At 40.7% G+C, this 14,767-nt stretch overlaps 1 long non-coding RNA gene across 1 annotated transcript in view; it reads right to left on the bottom strand.

Moving 5' to 3' along the window:
* LOC131828183 (uncharacterized) overlaps positions 1-13,484 on the bottom strand; it is a 32,253-nt gene extending 18,769 nt beyond the window's left edge. The window contains exon 1 of the long non-coding RNA XR_009352273.1: positions 13,183-13,484. This is a non-coding gene — a long non-coding RNA (uncharacterized LOC131828183). The remainder of the gene's footprint in view (positions 1-13,182) is intronic.
* Positions 13,485-14,767: the final 1,283 nt, after the last annotated feature.

The raw sequence follows: 14,767 nt of genomic DNA, 5'->3' as shown, positions 1-14,767 counted from the left end.
GAGAAATCTTGAATGGAGAGTGGGTGAGTTTCTGAGTATTGAAAGATTCAGTATGTACATTCTTATAAAGAGCAGTTTTGGTTTGGGTGAAATCAGTCCATCGATAGTGGTGGAATCGGTCTAAGTGTAGGAACAGAGAGTAATAGACACTGAGGGGCCGGGGTAAAAATGGATGAGAGTATGTAGTCAGATTGATAGTATGTATTACAATAGGTTAGGCTGTGAAAAGAAACAACATCTAAAGCTTGCCGGCTTATAATGAAAAGGAGTTTCTCTCTCCGGGTACATGTTTATCACAAAACATAAAAGGGATTCTGCTCATCATAGTCTGTAAGGACTAGACTGATGCAGGTTACATCTCAACACAGGCTTACACAGTTGCCTCAGTAATGGAAAAAGGATGTGGTCACTTAAATACTAGCTTTTAAAACTTCTTTGCTATAGACATCTGGGTGGCTCAGTTGGTTAGGCATCTGCCTTCGGCTCATGTCATGATCCCAGTGTTTCTGGGATCAAGCCCCACGTGGGGCTCTCTGTTCAGAGGGGAGCCTGCTTCTCCTGCTGCCTCTGCTACTTCCCTTGCTTGTGCTCTCTTGCTTTCTCTGGCAAATACATAAAATCTTAAAAAAACAAACTTTTTTTGTTAAAGAGTCACATTAGCACTACTACTCACTTAATTGGCCAGAGCAAATCATATGACTAAATCTAACATTAAGAGGACATAGAAGTGAATCCTACTATGTGCCTAAAATATTCAGTGAACAATAGTCATGACCACCTCATTATGTAATTTTCTGCAAGGCTGTGTGCCCATGAGCCAGTTCCTCTACTTGGCTACTGTGGCTACTCCAGTTCTATCATCTTGGTCCTGAAATATCATCAGATCCCACTATTTTATGTTCAACAATCTGCATAAAGACTTTTAGAAAAGGGAAGGAGTAGAGAAGTCTTCTGGTTTAACATTTTCCAAACTGGTTCTCTTCAAAGGTGTCACATTCAGAAATAAGGACTGTGTGGTGATCACCTGAGTCTGGGAGTCTTTGGATAAGTTACACAAATTACTTCTCAGAACCTTTAATTTGTTAGGATGAATATTTATGAGGTGAAAACAGCAAGCAGTATTTCTTAATTGTATAGAATCTCTTTTTTGGGGAGCTTCTTACGAGATGGTATTTTGTGGGGACACATTTTGGGTAATGCTCCTTAGTACTCTCCCATTGGTACTTCATTGTATGTTTGGTCACTATTTTAGCTTCTGGGTTGGTGAACACATCAAGGTGCTGGGAGGGGGATAGGCCCAGAGAGGCCGTGTTTATGTTATTGGTAAGGCTTGTATTAGGAGGTGAGTTTTGGGGGAGTCAAAAGTTATATGTAGATTTTTGACTCACAGGGGAAGGTGCCCTAACCCGACTGTTGTTTAAGGATCAACTGTATGAGTATATATGTGTGTGTGCCTGTGCATGTGTGTATTTGTATTTACATACATAAAACATGTAGAACCAGGGACATAATAAAACTGCTACCACAATAATAATGATACAAATAGGTAACAGTTTTGAGTACATTGTAAGTGTTTCCAAGTCCTGGGCTAGGTTATGGATATCTCATTTTGTTCTTAAAAAACTCTATGAGAAGTGGCTACTATAAATATTTCCATTTTAGAGATGAGGATACTTAGATTCAGATAGGTTAACTATTTTTCCAAAGACCTACAGATAATAAGAAGCAAAGCTAGGACTAGATGAACCCAGGTGGTTTGATGATGTTCTTAACCATTCTGCCACTATAATAATTATTCCTTATGTTTGGCGGTGTTTAATGGTATATAAAACATGTATGTTGAGATGATACCATTTGTCCTCCACAGAAATGTTTTTAAATGCCACGTTCTACATGTTTAAAGATAAGGAAACTGAGTCTCAAATAGTTGCATCTTAATTTAAAAGTTGGCAATTCAAGTTCCGGTCCATTCTTTTCCTAATACATATCTTGTTTCCACCCACTTTGGTTTTATTTAGCTCTATTCCCTTTTCTTGGATTTTCTTCTCCTTTCTCCCCTCATTCTACAATCTGGATTTGTAGCATGTGAACAATAGGAAATAATTGCTTGGGATAATCACAAAAAAGCCCAGAGAAGTATTAATAAAACTGTAAATGATTAATCTAGTCACCTGAGTTCCAAAGAAATTTGTGCAAATACCACTGTATTGCATTCAGTTTAATAATCTTCACCCAACACTGTGTGTCAGGTCTTTGGGATATCAAAGAATGTCCAACACACACACACACACACATACACACAATATACATGCACATGCAGATCAACCCCTCCTCCCCCACCAGCAAAAGATCAAATGTTTTGGTGACACAAATCCTATCAGATGAACATTACAGAGGGGGGCTTGATTAGCCAGAGTCACTGTACCTATTTCTTCTCTACTGTTCCTCATAACTTCCCCTTCATTATCCCTTTTTCTAAAAAATATAAAAACAGGGGGGAAGACAAAGCTATAGGGAAATGGGACTGGGCAAAGGGAAGCAAAGACCATGGAAAAGCATGAAAAGGACAGGCTATCGACTCACATGAATATGGTTCACTGAGTGGATTCTTAGCTCTTTCACCTCTGCAGCCAATGCTAGTGCATGCGAGAGGGAACCACATGCAGCCATGAAGGAATGACTTTACTGCATTTTCCACTTAGGCAAAGGGTATCTTGAGTGTGATGGTGAGCAGCTGTCTTTTTGCTCAAATGACATGAAAGGGACAACCCTAGAATTTCAGTACCCACCACCACCATTTTGTGCATGGTGAGGTGACAGCTGTTTCTTATCCTGGGTTAGGCAATGCATGTGAGGAGCAGGACCATACCAGTAAGCAGAGTAAAGCTAGAACCTTCAAGAAACAGAAGAGCCTGAGTGCCTCACAGCTACGGTTCTTCAGAAGTTCCCTAATTTTGCTTGAATAATGAGGTTGGTCTTTTGTAATAGACTGAGTTACCTAAAACTTGAAAAATCATTTTACAAACACTGCACCCAGGGTCACAAGCCATCAGATAATTTTGGAGATATATTTTGTTTGAGTTGATCAATTCTTGTTTAAAAAAAAAAATGATTTTGAATGCTTCATTCAACACGCATGCATTCTCCAGGTAGCTTTTCTGTCTAGTAGACACTTGGATTAGGTCAATGACTCTCTAGAAGTTGGTGAGGGGTTTTCAGGGGAAGGGTTTTTGTAGGTGGGTTCTTTCATAATGTTAGTGTTTAGGATAATAATGAATCTGCCTATTTTTTCAGACAGAAATGGATAGTAAATAGTAATAGATAGTGGAAGATAGTAATAGAAGACAACTGTGTCATCATGAATAGAAACAGTCAAACCATTAATCTAATCAGGCCTATAGATGTAGGTGGGGACTTTTTAAGACCCAGGTAGCCTTCAGTCAGCCTGTATTCTCTAAGTCAATGGCCATGCTATTTTCCCTAGAAAACTTTAGAGAAATTCCCAGAGAATTTCCCCTAGATCATGCCAGGATGATTTCTTAGCTCATAAGAAGGTGGCAGGACACAGCTGAATATATTTATTGAGTCTGGAGACCTTTATTTGAATTCTGGATTTGCCTATAACACAATATCACCTTGTGAAAATCACTGATTATCTCTGATTTTGGTTCCTCATCTGGAAAACGTGGAAGTTGGGGAGGTGATCGCCAATGCCCTGTCTAGCTTTAAAATTATATGATGCCGGGAATATGGTTTGCCCATCAGTGAAAAGTCACTGAGCCGACCTTGGAAATTGCTTCATGCCAATTAATCTCTTTCCTCTCTTTAGTAGAAAATAATCAGAAAAACGGTTTCATTTTATAAAGCATGAATGTTTCTTTGGAACCCCTTCCTTTACTACCTTATAAAAACCAAGTGACCTACTATATCCATTTGTGTCTGAGACAAATGTTAACAAAAAATACTTCTATCAAGTTAACTCTTGAGATTGAGGTTGCTGTATGAGTAACCCCTTTGATAACTTACAACCAAGAGGCTGGGGAGCATGAGGTGGAGGAGGTGGGTTTGACAACCTTTTTCAGTTTTGTGATGCTTTTCAAAGCCACCTTACTGAGAAATCACTTTGATCAACACAAAAAAGGGTCAGTTTCAGCTATTTTTACATTGTAAAGCCCCCAGTGATAGTCTGGCATCTTTGAGAATGAGAGCTGCTATGGAGTACAACCTCTGTCTGAATTATCTTCTCCTGTCCTCCCCTACCCCCAGCCTCCTCTCCCCACTGGGACCTGTGCTTATTTCCCATTCACTGAAGCTCTGAATTTGATTCTAGTGGTCCCCACAGCTGGCTCTGGGCCACTCCCAGACAGTCCAAATTCTCCTTTGTTATTTGGGTTAGTTCTGATGAGGTGCCAGGAATTCATTCTGAAAGATTCACACATTCATGTTTTCCTCTGCCTGCAAAGGAGTTGGGTCAGACACGGAATAAACAAATCTGAGTACCTCATTTGCTAATCTCAGAATCCTATTTAACATGCACTGGTCTTATTTTCTAGATGACCATGGCTTCTGGCACTGAAAGAATTAGAGGAATTAAATAGGATTTCTTTGTTCTACCTATGGTGATGACATGTTTTTGGTTTTCCTTAATTCTCAAATGAATGTAATTTTTATTCCTGCCTACGAAGACGATAGGTGATTTGCTTAATGTACAAGGACAGAGAATTTACCTTTATTTTAATTAATTAATTAATTTAGAGACAGAGAGTATGCATGGGCTGGGGATGGGGGGAGGAAGAGGGAGACCGAGAGTCCCAAGCAGATGCTACCCTGAGCCTGGATCCTGATGCTGGGTTTGATCTCATGACCCTCAGATCATGACCTGAACCCAAATCAAGATCGGACCCTTAACTGCCTGAGCCATCCAGGCACCCCTAGACGACTTACCTTTATATCATTAAGATATTCTCATGTTAATTTACAAATAGGAAAAATTCCCTTGTCAGCCTGTACCACCGTATTCTGCTTTCAGAAACTGGGATTCCTATGATTATAGGCGTATGTCTTGACAGCACAGAAAGAAGACTCCAGTGGAGTTTAAAAAAAAAAAAAAAAGTCAAGAAGTGATGTGATATAACAACATGGTTTGCATATCTCTATCACAACGAAACCAGGAATGACAACAAAAACTCAAGCCACTTGGGTTCACTCCTCACATATGGATTAGTGCCTAGAATTAGATGATGAGCTTGATTGTATTTTGAGCTTGTTATTAATTGAATTAACTTGTTTCTGTGTGTCCCTGATCCACAGACAAGCAGGGTGTTTATAGCACTGGCAGTGCTTAGTGCTAAAGACTGAGGAAGTTCAGAGCACAGTAAAGAGCCTTTGGGGTGTGTGTATGTGGTAGGGGGAATCCCAGGATGAGGCCCAAGATAATCACGAATAAAGGCACAATAAGGAAAACAGTACAGCCCACCTCAGTATCAGATGAATGGGCAGCTGCTCAGGGGAGTTGGTTAAATTCACTGTTAGTAAGTAGGGTGTGGTAGAAACTTTTGGAAGGGCTTCTTTGTGAAGATGAACTTGAAATGGGCCTTGGAAGAAGAAAGGCTGCATCACAAAGCTGTGGGAGTGGCTTCAGGGAGAGAAGGGGAAAGCCCAGGCAGGAGCGACTAGTTTGGACCAGCCAAGTAGAGCAAGTGAACTTGAATTCTGAAGGAAGTGAGAGCATTCAGGGAAGACTGGGAAGGCCAGAGGAAGATGATAAAATCCTGTGGAGACTTTATTTATTTATTTTTTAAAAGATTTTATTATTTGTTTGTTTGTTTGTTTAGAGTGTGAGTTGGGGTAGGGGCAGAGGGAGAGAGAGAAAATCTCAAACAGACACCTCCCTGAGCATGGGGCCCCATGTGGGGCTCAAGCTCATGACCCGGAACTGAAATCAAGAGTCCGACGCTTAACTGACTGAACCACCCAGGTGCCCCTAGGAGACATTTTTGAGGAGCCAAAATTTAAGTTCAAATTAAGGACTGGTTAAAATGACTTTCTTCTGAAAAGGTGGAGGAAGCGTGGGGATGATGGGCAAAATATCTTCTAGCCCTGAGGAATGTCAGACAGAACGGATAGAATTTGATTCAGTTTAGTAATTTCCCTTTGCTTCTGTGTATGGTTTTTAGTGTACGGTCCTACGCTCTGAGAGTGAAATCCTAATTCCTCTCTTTCCTCACTTTCTTTACAAAATCCTGTTTAGGGATTTGAACCAGCAGCCAGAGGTCAGTTATCACAGGGTGGATTTTGAGACAGGTCAGGAGCAGTTGCAGCGGGTTCTCCCCAGTCCTTTCATCCTGTGTGAGGACTTTCAGACTTGGCAGACAGATAACCTGAAGCTACCCCCTGTTCCCAGGGGCCACATCTGCTGGCATCTGTTTGCTCAGGAAGATGCTCTGGGGCCAACACACCAATTCCCATGCCTGAATCTAGCCATCTGACCTTCCTGAAAAGACTTGATTCCCCTTATATTGACACAGGGAATCTAATTCTCTTCCTTTTGTGAGTAAAGAGTTTTTTGCCCAGTTGAGGTGGGGCCAGATTTAAAAATGAAAGCCTGGGATTCTGTTGTTTTTCTAATACTTGCCTCCTGGAGTGAGCTCACTGTTCATAATGACACCCTTCCAAGCCCAGCCCTGCCCACCTTCTTCAGAATACCAGTAGAGCTTAATGTCCTCTCTGCTCTGTGGCAGCTGGCAATTCACCTCCTTTTATGCCTGTTAGAATCAGATAGTATCTCTTTAAGACCCCCAGATAAAACATGTGTAGATCTGTCTGTCATTAACCTGCATTTGATTGAGCCACGATTTTTCATTTCTAATTAGGCCTGTTTGCTCAAGAAGTACAAATAAAACCAACACGTGCTCCTTAATCCTGTTAGAGCGGGTGGCAAGGTAGACGATTTTCTACTTTATAGTTAGTTTTAAAATTCAAGCTATAAATGTGAATGACTTTTCTGTCTGACTCTTCTGGTGTAGGTTATTGTTATGCTAATTCAGGTATATGTCTTCCAGGACCTTATAAGTATATAAATCTTGTTGTTCTTTTGAACAAATTGGATGGTTAATCCCTTAATCAGTTATTGAGAGATAGCTACAAGCACAGAGCAAAGGCCAAACCTCAAAGCTCAGCAGTTTGAAGGTCATCATTGTTATGCATTTGGTGTTTCTCCTGTTTTTCCTTTTTTCTTCTGCTAAATAGGAAAGTTACTTTAATCCTACAGAAAGCACTTTCCTTTAAAGTGGAAGGAAAGGAGCCTGGGAGGAGAAAAGAGGTTCTAATGATTCAAACAATAGGCCGTGCTATGGATGAGAACTGTCTCTTCCCACTCCCCTACCTCTTTCTTTGCCTCTCCCACTTCCCTCTTAGGTATTTTCTGAGAATGGAAATGTAGCTCCAGTAGGCTGGCTGTATTTGTCATGTAGCTCCTCTGTTTTCCTAACAAAAGTATTTGTGCGTATTCTGTGGATAACCTTTTGTTAGCATAAATAAGCAGTTTTTCCTTGATCTGTCTCTGAAAATATTCGAGACTCCATCAGTTGCTCAGAAATAATAGTCAGGTTAAATTTAAACACATTATCATTCATTGACAGGTGTTTCTGACTATAACAGGGGAGGTTTAAGTTCATATGGATGGTTATTGCTGACGAGACAAGACAATGTGCCATCAGATCTTTTGTGGGTGGAGGCCCTGGCTTGAACTCTGCCCTACCTGGGTTGATAAGTGCCCCTGGACACTTGTGCTACCTCCTTTCTACAGGTTGTGTTCTGAATTGATTTATATTTCCAAGGCCCGAGTCCACCATTCTACTACCCCAGCTGACCAAAGCATATCATGTTACAGCCTTTCTTCTACCTAGGCCTCATTCAATGGAGCCCAGGGAGGAACTTTCTGGGAGATACCTACGCAGCAAAAGCCCCATGTGGAAATCCCATCAAGGGGATGTGATGCAGACTTGAAAGCAAAGGCAGAAATTAGAGGGAGTGATAGAAATCGAGATTCTGACTCCGAAGCAGAAAAATTCTGTGTAAACCTCCCATGGAGTAGAATCAGGATCCAAATCAAAGTCTAAAGTGCCAGTGGAGGTCACAGACAAACGACATTTTATTTATTTATTTATTTTTAAGATTTATTTATTTATTTGAGAGAGAGAGAGAATGCGAGTGAGCATTATCAGGGAGAGAGGAATAGGGAGAGGGAGAGAGAATCCCAAGCGGACACCACTCTGAATGTGGAGCTTCATGCAGGGCTCTAACTCATGACCCTAAGATCATGACTTGAGCTGAAACCAACAGTTGGATGCTTAACTGACTGAGCCACCAAGGTGCCCCACAAATGATGTTTTAAATCGTTGTAGCCCTGTGAGGGTTTTACATTTTTATTTATTTATTTTTTTAAATTCTTGTCTAAAGTCTTTCTAAAATCTAAATTGCCTTGTTTGATGTTCTTTAGGTGGCTCTCATCACTCACACTGGGTCACTGGGTTAGCTGGTGTGATAAAAGCCTTTCTTTTGCAGGACTTATGTTGAGCAGACATAGGTGTTTATGGTGTTGGGCTTCACAAATGTGTAAACAAGGAAAATCACTTAGAAAACAAAAATAGAAGTTCCCCATATTGAATAACTAAGTCAACTTCTTTAGGAGTACAGACCCACAAATGATGACAATAATCATAGTTACCCATCAGTGAGCATTCACTACACTTGCTACTACAACCTGGGCATTACTGTCTGCCATTTTATAGAGGAGAACACTCATACATGTTAAGCAAACTAGTTGTAGAATGAGTAGTCAAGTCCAGATCTGTTGGGCACAGCAACTGATGAAGAGATGATCACATAACCCAAGCCAAGCCAATGTAAGTTTCTAATATTAACTGGTAAAATAATTTTTTCTGGGAATCCTAAAAATTTAATGTAAGCTTGAACTTCCTTGATAAACATCTGAAGGGAACTTGTCCAAGAGTAAAGCCAAAACAGAGGAAAGCCCAAGAAATGGATAAAATTGGGTCTCTGAGGGCAAGATTTCAGCACCTGGATACAGCTATGCCTGAAGCCAACAATTCCTGGATTGTTAAGTTATATAAAACAACATCTTCCTTTTCTTTCTTTCTTTCTTTCTTTCTTTCTTTCTTTCTTTCTTTCTTCCTTCCTTCCTTCCTTTCTTTCTTTCTTTCTTTCTTTCTTTCTTTCTTTCTTCTTTCTTCCTTCCTTCCTTCCTTTCTTTCTCTCTCTCTCTCTCTTTCTTCTTCTTCTTCTTCTTCTTCTTCTTCTTCTTCTTCTTCTTCTTCTTCTTCATTTTTAAATTTTTTGGTTTAAACCTCTTTTTGGAAAAGGTAGAGTTGAGAATTCATGCAAGCAGTCTTTTGACCCCCATACAGCTGTAAAACAATGAGTTTTGGGTCTGAAACCTTTTCTTGCTAAAAGATAGAGTCCTTATGGCCTGTGCTGGGCTTGCCAAGAGATAGAGTCCTTGTGGCCTCTGCTGGGCTTATCACCTTGTGTCAAAATAACTCTTCCTGTTTCAGATTTAGTGTGTGCTCTTTTGTTCTGATTAAGCATGTGTGTCATATGACACCTGGCTAACCCTACTATTTCTATCCTCTTTGGGGAGGGGGCTGAGTCCTTCCACTGGAGCACAAAAGGGATACATACAGGCCCATTTGCCTTGCATCTGCAGCCAGGAGGGACCTGTTGGCCATGGGGGGCTGAGGCCTACCTTTGGAACTGATCTCACACTTTCCCTTTTCTGTGTGGATGAAGCTTTGTTCCATCCAGTGCTTGACTGACTTGTGTCTTCCTGGCAATTCTAGTACCATGATTAAGTGGACAGAAGTGTTTGGACTTCTGTTTCTGGTGATAGACAACATATGTCATTTGCTTGACACTCTTTGGACCAGTTTTCTGTCTTGAAACTGAAAACTGAAAGGATCTTGACTATTCTATTTCCATTCCCAAACTTTCTCTGAATCTCCAGGTAAGCCCAGTCATTTCTCCTACCCTACTGTCTCTCTAGAATCTACTGTCATTACAGTGCCATCATTGTCCTACTGTAATTTTATGTATCTGTCCTTCACTAGACTGCAAAATCCCATAGAGCTGAGATAATTCCTCTGTGTGTGTGTGTATTTAATTCTTGCCTCTAGGCCCAAACTGACTCCAAAAATGCAAATATCTTCAATATTTAAATGAAAAATTCTTTAGTTAGCCTTATGCATCCAGGTGTAGGTTCTCTAGCCACTCCCTAATATAATGTGACATAATATGATGTAATATCATATAATATAAATAATAACTCTTCCCATTCTTCTCAAACTTCAACATGCAAACAAACCATTTGAGGGTCTTGTCAAAATGTAGAATCTATTTCAGAATACACTAGGGTGGAGCCAGAGATTCTTATTCCTAATAAGTGCTTTGGTACTTTGAGAAGAAAAATATTGGTTATGTGTCATCAGCTTCTCTAGGAATATGTCAAGTCAGAGCATGGAGGAACCTCCTGATAAATCCCTGACTTGTTAGGTGGTAAAGTTGTATTTTTCAAGAGCTAAATTCAAATTCTAACTTTATTCTAATGGAGATTAAATTACTAAAATAAAACTTGAGGTACACAGAGGCATTATTTAATTAGTCAACCAGGGGATACTTTTTGAGCACTGACTTTGTGCCTACCTCTTGGTTAAATATAATGACAGGCAAAGGAAATATGGGACTAGTTCAGTGTAAACAATTTTAGACCTGGAGAGAAAAGAGATTCTTTCCTGCTGATTTAGGAGTGCTACCCAAATTTGTCATACCCCAAATATCTTCACTTTTTCAACTGTCTTGAAGTTCTTTGCTTGGCATTGCAGAATAAGAGAAGGTTTTGGAAGTCATCATCCATTCACAGCTTAATGTGTATTTACTTTGCTTTCTTTCCTTTTACTAAAAGAGATCAATTAAATAAAGGAATTGGGGTTCTGCTCTGGTGGCTGAACCAATTCTGGGGCAAGGGTATAAGGCTAGGGGAAGGCAATGTGGATTCCACAGGATGAAGTTCTCATTGCTAGATTATTTAAGAGAATGTTTTACTACCCAACCACGTCCCTCAGTAGAAATGGCACCAAAGATATGATGAAATCTACTTATTTTGAAATTTTATATCTGGACCGTAAGAATCACTGAAGGTCAGTTTTTGCAGGGAACTCAGTGTTTGCTAGGTCCAAAATTATCTCCTTGTGAAGAAAGAACCCATAACCCTGAGTGTAGTTTGACTTGCCCCACACATGTGTCTAGTGTAGCGTGGGGCCCATTCCTCCTGGTTGGAGCTCTTTTTATAGCACAAGAAGCCGTGAAGCAGGGATGGCTAAGAGCCCACACTCTTCTCTACAGTCAAGCTGTTTGAGTTTGACTCCTACTCCTTCAGTTGCTAATGGACTTTGAGTGAGTTTTTTTGGGCTCTGTGTCTCAGTTCCTCATTTATAAAATAAAGATCGTGGTAGTAACTACCTCAGTGGGGTGTTGTAAAGATTAAATGAGTTGATAGAGGTAAAGCAATTAGAGCAGTGTCTATCCAGAGCAGGTACCCCGTAAATATAGTGGGCTATTAGTATCCTCATTACCGTTGCCTTCCATGATGTGACTTCAAGGTTACCAAAAAGGACCCTCTGTTACAGGCCAGCCCTGAACCCTAGGTTTCCTCTACCTACTTGCCATTGCCTCATACTCTGTCATATAAGCTAATTGTACCTCCTCAACTGGAAGAAAAAAAAAAGGGCTCACATTACACAGTTGACAATGTGGTTTAAAATGCCAATATTCCTGAGAGAGGGATCATGATAATTTACTTTCACTCTACATTAGGAAGAATCAACATTGGATCCTTTCCCAGAAACAGGTTTTCAAGGAAGAATGACCACAAGGCTTTGGGAGTCTGAAACTTCAGGGTGATGGGGAAGAGGTGCTAGCTGAGACAGGGAGGAGGGAGTTGAGGATATAGAAGATAGTCTGTCCAAGGCCAAGCTCCTTAGCACCTTCAGTATCCCAGATCAATTCTCTCTCTGGTCCTCTCTGATTCATTCTCCATGGACCCTCACATGGGAATAACTATGTATCCAAGCTTTGATTCCTTTAGCCAACAGAAGTCTGAAGGGCCAATGAAAACTCCTCGTTGTATAGGGGGAAATGGAACTCAGTGTTGCCAGACCCAGAGCATCCCAGGGAGTGACTGGCATATGCCAGAGTTTCTCAACTTTGGTGCTATTGACATTTGGTGTTGGATAATTTTTGTTGTGGAGTTATCTTGGGCTTTGTGGGATAGTTAGCAGTATTCTTGTCCTCTACTCACTACATACCAGTAATACTTTTTCCAACAAGGTGCTGACAACCAAAAATGTCTCCAGACATTGCCAAGAGTTCCCTTTCAAACAAAATTTCTCCCAGCTGAGAATGCTTAGCTTAAGCCACCCTAAGATTTGATTCTCTCTTGGTCAGGCCGGACTGGACTCGGATCAGTGGAATCACTGGCTTATTGACTTCTATTCTCCACAAGGAGGTTCTCATCCAGTCCCCTACCTTTCCCTGGACAAAATCTACTTGGACCTCAATTTACCTGATGTAGTCACTCCCCTGTGATAGGAGGAGGATGTTTGCTCCTAGCTAGAGGTAGCTGGCTGAGGATAGAGAAGACTAACCTAGGCTGGAGGACAGGGTGACTCCTTGATGCCCACTACCCTAGTCGTCAGCTGGGGACACTCAGATTCTGACAACCACACAGGATAACCTCAAACTCCTATTTCCTCAGAGAGGGGAAGCCAGCTTCAGCTCCCAGAGATGGTTGGAAGGAGTGTAGAAAGGAGTATAACCAAACAAGAACCAGGTTCGTAAAATGATCCTATGACATCCACTGGGGTGGAGGAACATGGACTGTGTTCCAAGGAACGTGGATTGTATTCATGAAAAGAATTAATTTTTTGGTTTTGTTTTTTCTTCTTAATTTGAGCTGGGTTGAAAGTTGTCAAGAGTGAGACTTTTAGTCAGACACCTGAGTTCAAATCTTTCCTTCACTACTTCCTACTGTGTGACCCTGGGCAAGTACAGAGACCTTTCTAAACCTCAGTTTCCTTAACTGGAAATGTGAATAATAATTATACCTACCTCCCAGGGTTAGCCATAATTAAGCTCCACATAACACTGATGCATCCCAGGAAATGAAGATCTCCAAGTGCACCTCAGTCTTCAATCCACAGGGCTCCTATCGGCTTGTTTCCCAATTGCCCGGCAACCTTTCTGTCTGCTTTCTCAACACAGACTCCAAGTGTCTTCCAAATGTGTATTTCTCAGTTCTCCAGGGGTTGGTCAGCTATCAGTCTGTGGCTGAACCTGAATAAGCCCCTGGAGTGCAGGGATTTGATCAAGTGTGCTTTTGGCAGCAAAGCCAGTCTCGCAGTGGGCTTGGATGTGGTACATCTCACAGCCCAGAAACTTAGGCAGAAAGGCTCTCCTCTGGCCTCTTTCAGAACTCAAAGTCACACCCACGTAGGCACCCGGAACAGGAGTCCCTCGTGTCATGTGATAATTGTTGGTCACCTTATCACAACTTCACAGCTCGTGAAGATGAAGTCTGCGACGTTTTCCCTGGAGGGTCTCAGTTTGTGTGAAGGCAATCAACATTTCAAGACACACCAGCTGGAAAATTCTTTCATAATATGAGTACTGTAAATATTTATTTAAGCTTCCTCTTCCCTCCACTGACATTTCAGAATCAAGAAAATTGTTGAAGAGGCCAGATTTTTACACATAGTATTTATAAAGTATACTTTGGGCAGTGACAGTGTAAACATCTCTGTCCTGGATTTTAACTCTTAGTACAAATTACTTCTTTGGGACTGAGATGGTATTTCAGATTAGAGAAGGAGAATTATATTGTTTAACTAATTCGCCCAAAGTCACATGCTTAGTAAATGACTTTGGAGTCAGACAGAATTTGGTTTAAATCACCATGTTGATGGTAGTTATTTGTGTAAATTCAGCATGTTGCTTAATGTCTCTGAGCCTTGGTTTCTGTATCTGTAAAATGAGGATAGGGTTGGGATGATTACATAAAATAAACAATGTCAAGTTCTGAGTAGGGTGTTGACATATGATACGGGTTCAATAAATTTAGCTATGATGATAATTATCCAGTTACCTAGATTATCATCTTACAATTCCTCTTTGTACCCATGACCATTCCTTTACTTACTGACACCAATGGACAGAAAGCTGTCTGTGTTCAATTGTGCCTAACAGGTTACTTGATATCTGGGTATTGAGTAAGTATTTGAATCAATGAGTGAATGAACAAATAATGAAACCATGACACAGGAGATTTTCATTTATCAGTGAATTTCTAAATTGATAAGCTGGGAAAACTTGTTGAAAATATCTAAGGCTCAGTAATGATTACTGAGTACAAATGCTACTGAACTAGGTTGCAGAAGGTCTTTGGGCAGGAAGGCAGCCAGAGAGCAGAGCTACCAGTGACTGATAAATAGCAAATTCTTACCAGAGGTCAACAACTGAAAGAGTTCTGTGCATAGGTAACTTTGAAATAAGGCAATTTGCAGGGAATTGGGAAATTTCCTTCACCCTCCCAACTCTGCTCAATGTTGTCTCTCTCTCACTGGAGAATGATTTCTTTGGACTAAGTAGTGTTGAGGATAGGCTAACTGCAGTTAAAAAGAGAGAGACCCAACATGTG

Source organism: Mustela lutreola, chromosome 3 (genome assembly GCF_030435805.1).
Source record: "Mustela lutreola isolate mMusLut2 chromosome 3, mMusLut2.pri, whole genome shotgun sequence".
Lineage (NCBI taxonomy): Eukaryota > Metazoa > Chordata > Mammalia > Carnivora > Mustelidae > Mustela > Mustela lutreola.
The sequence above is the reverse complement of the archived record's forward strand: the minus strand, read 5'-3'. Positions and strand labels throughout refer to the sequence as shown.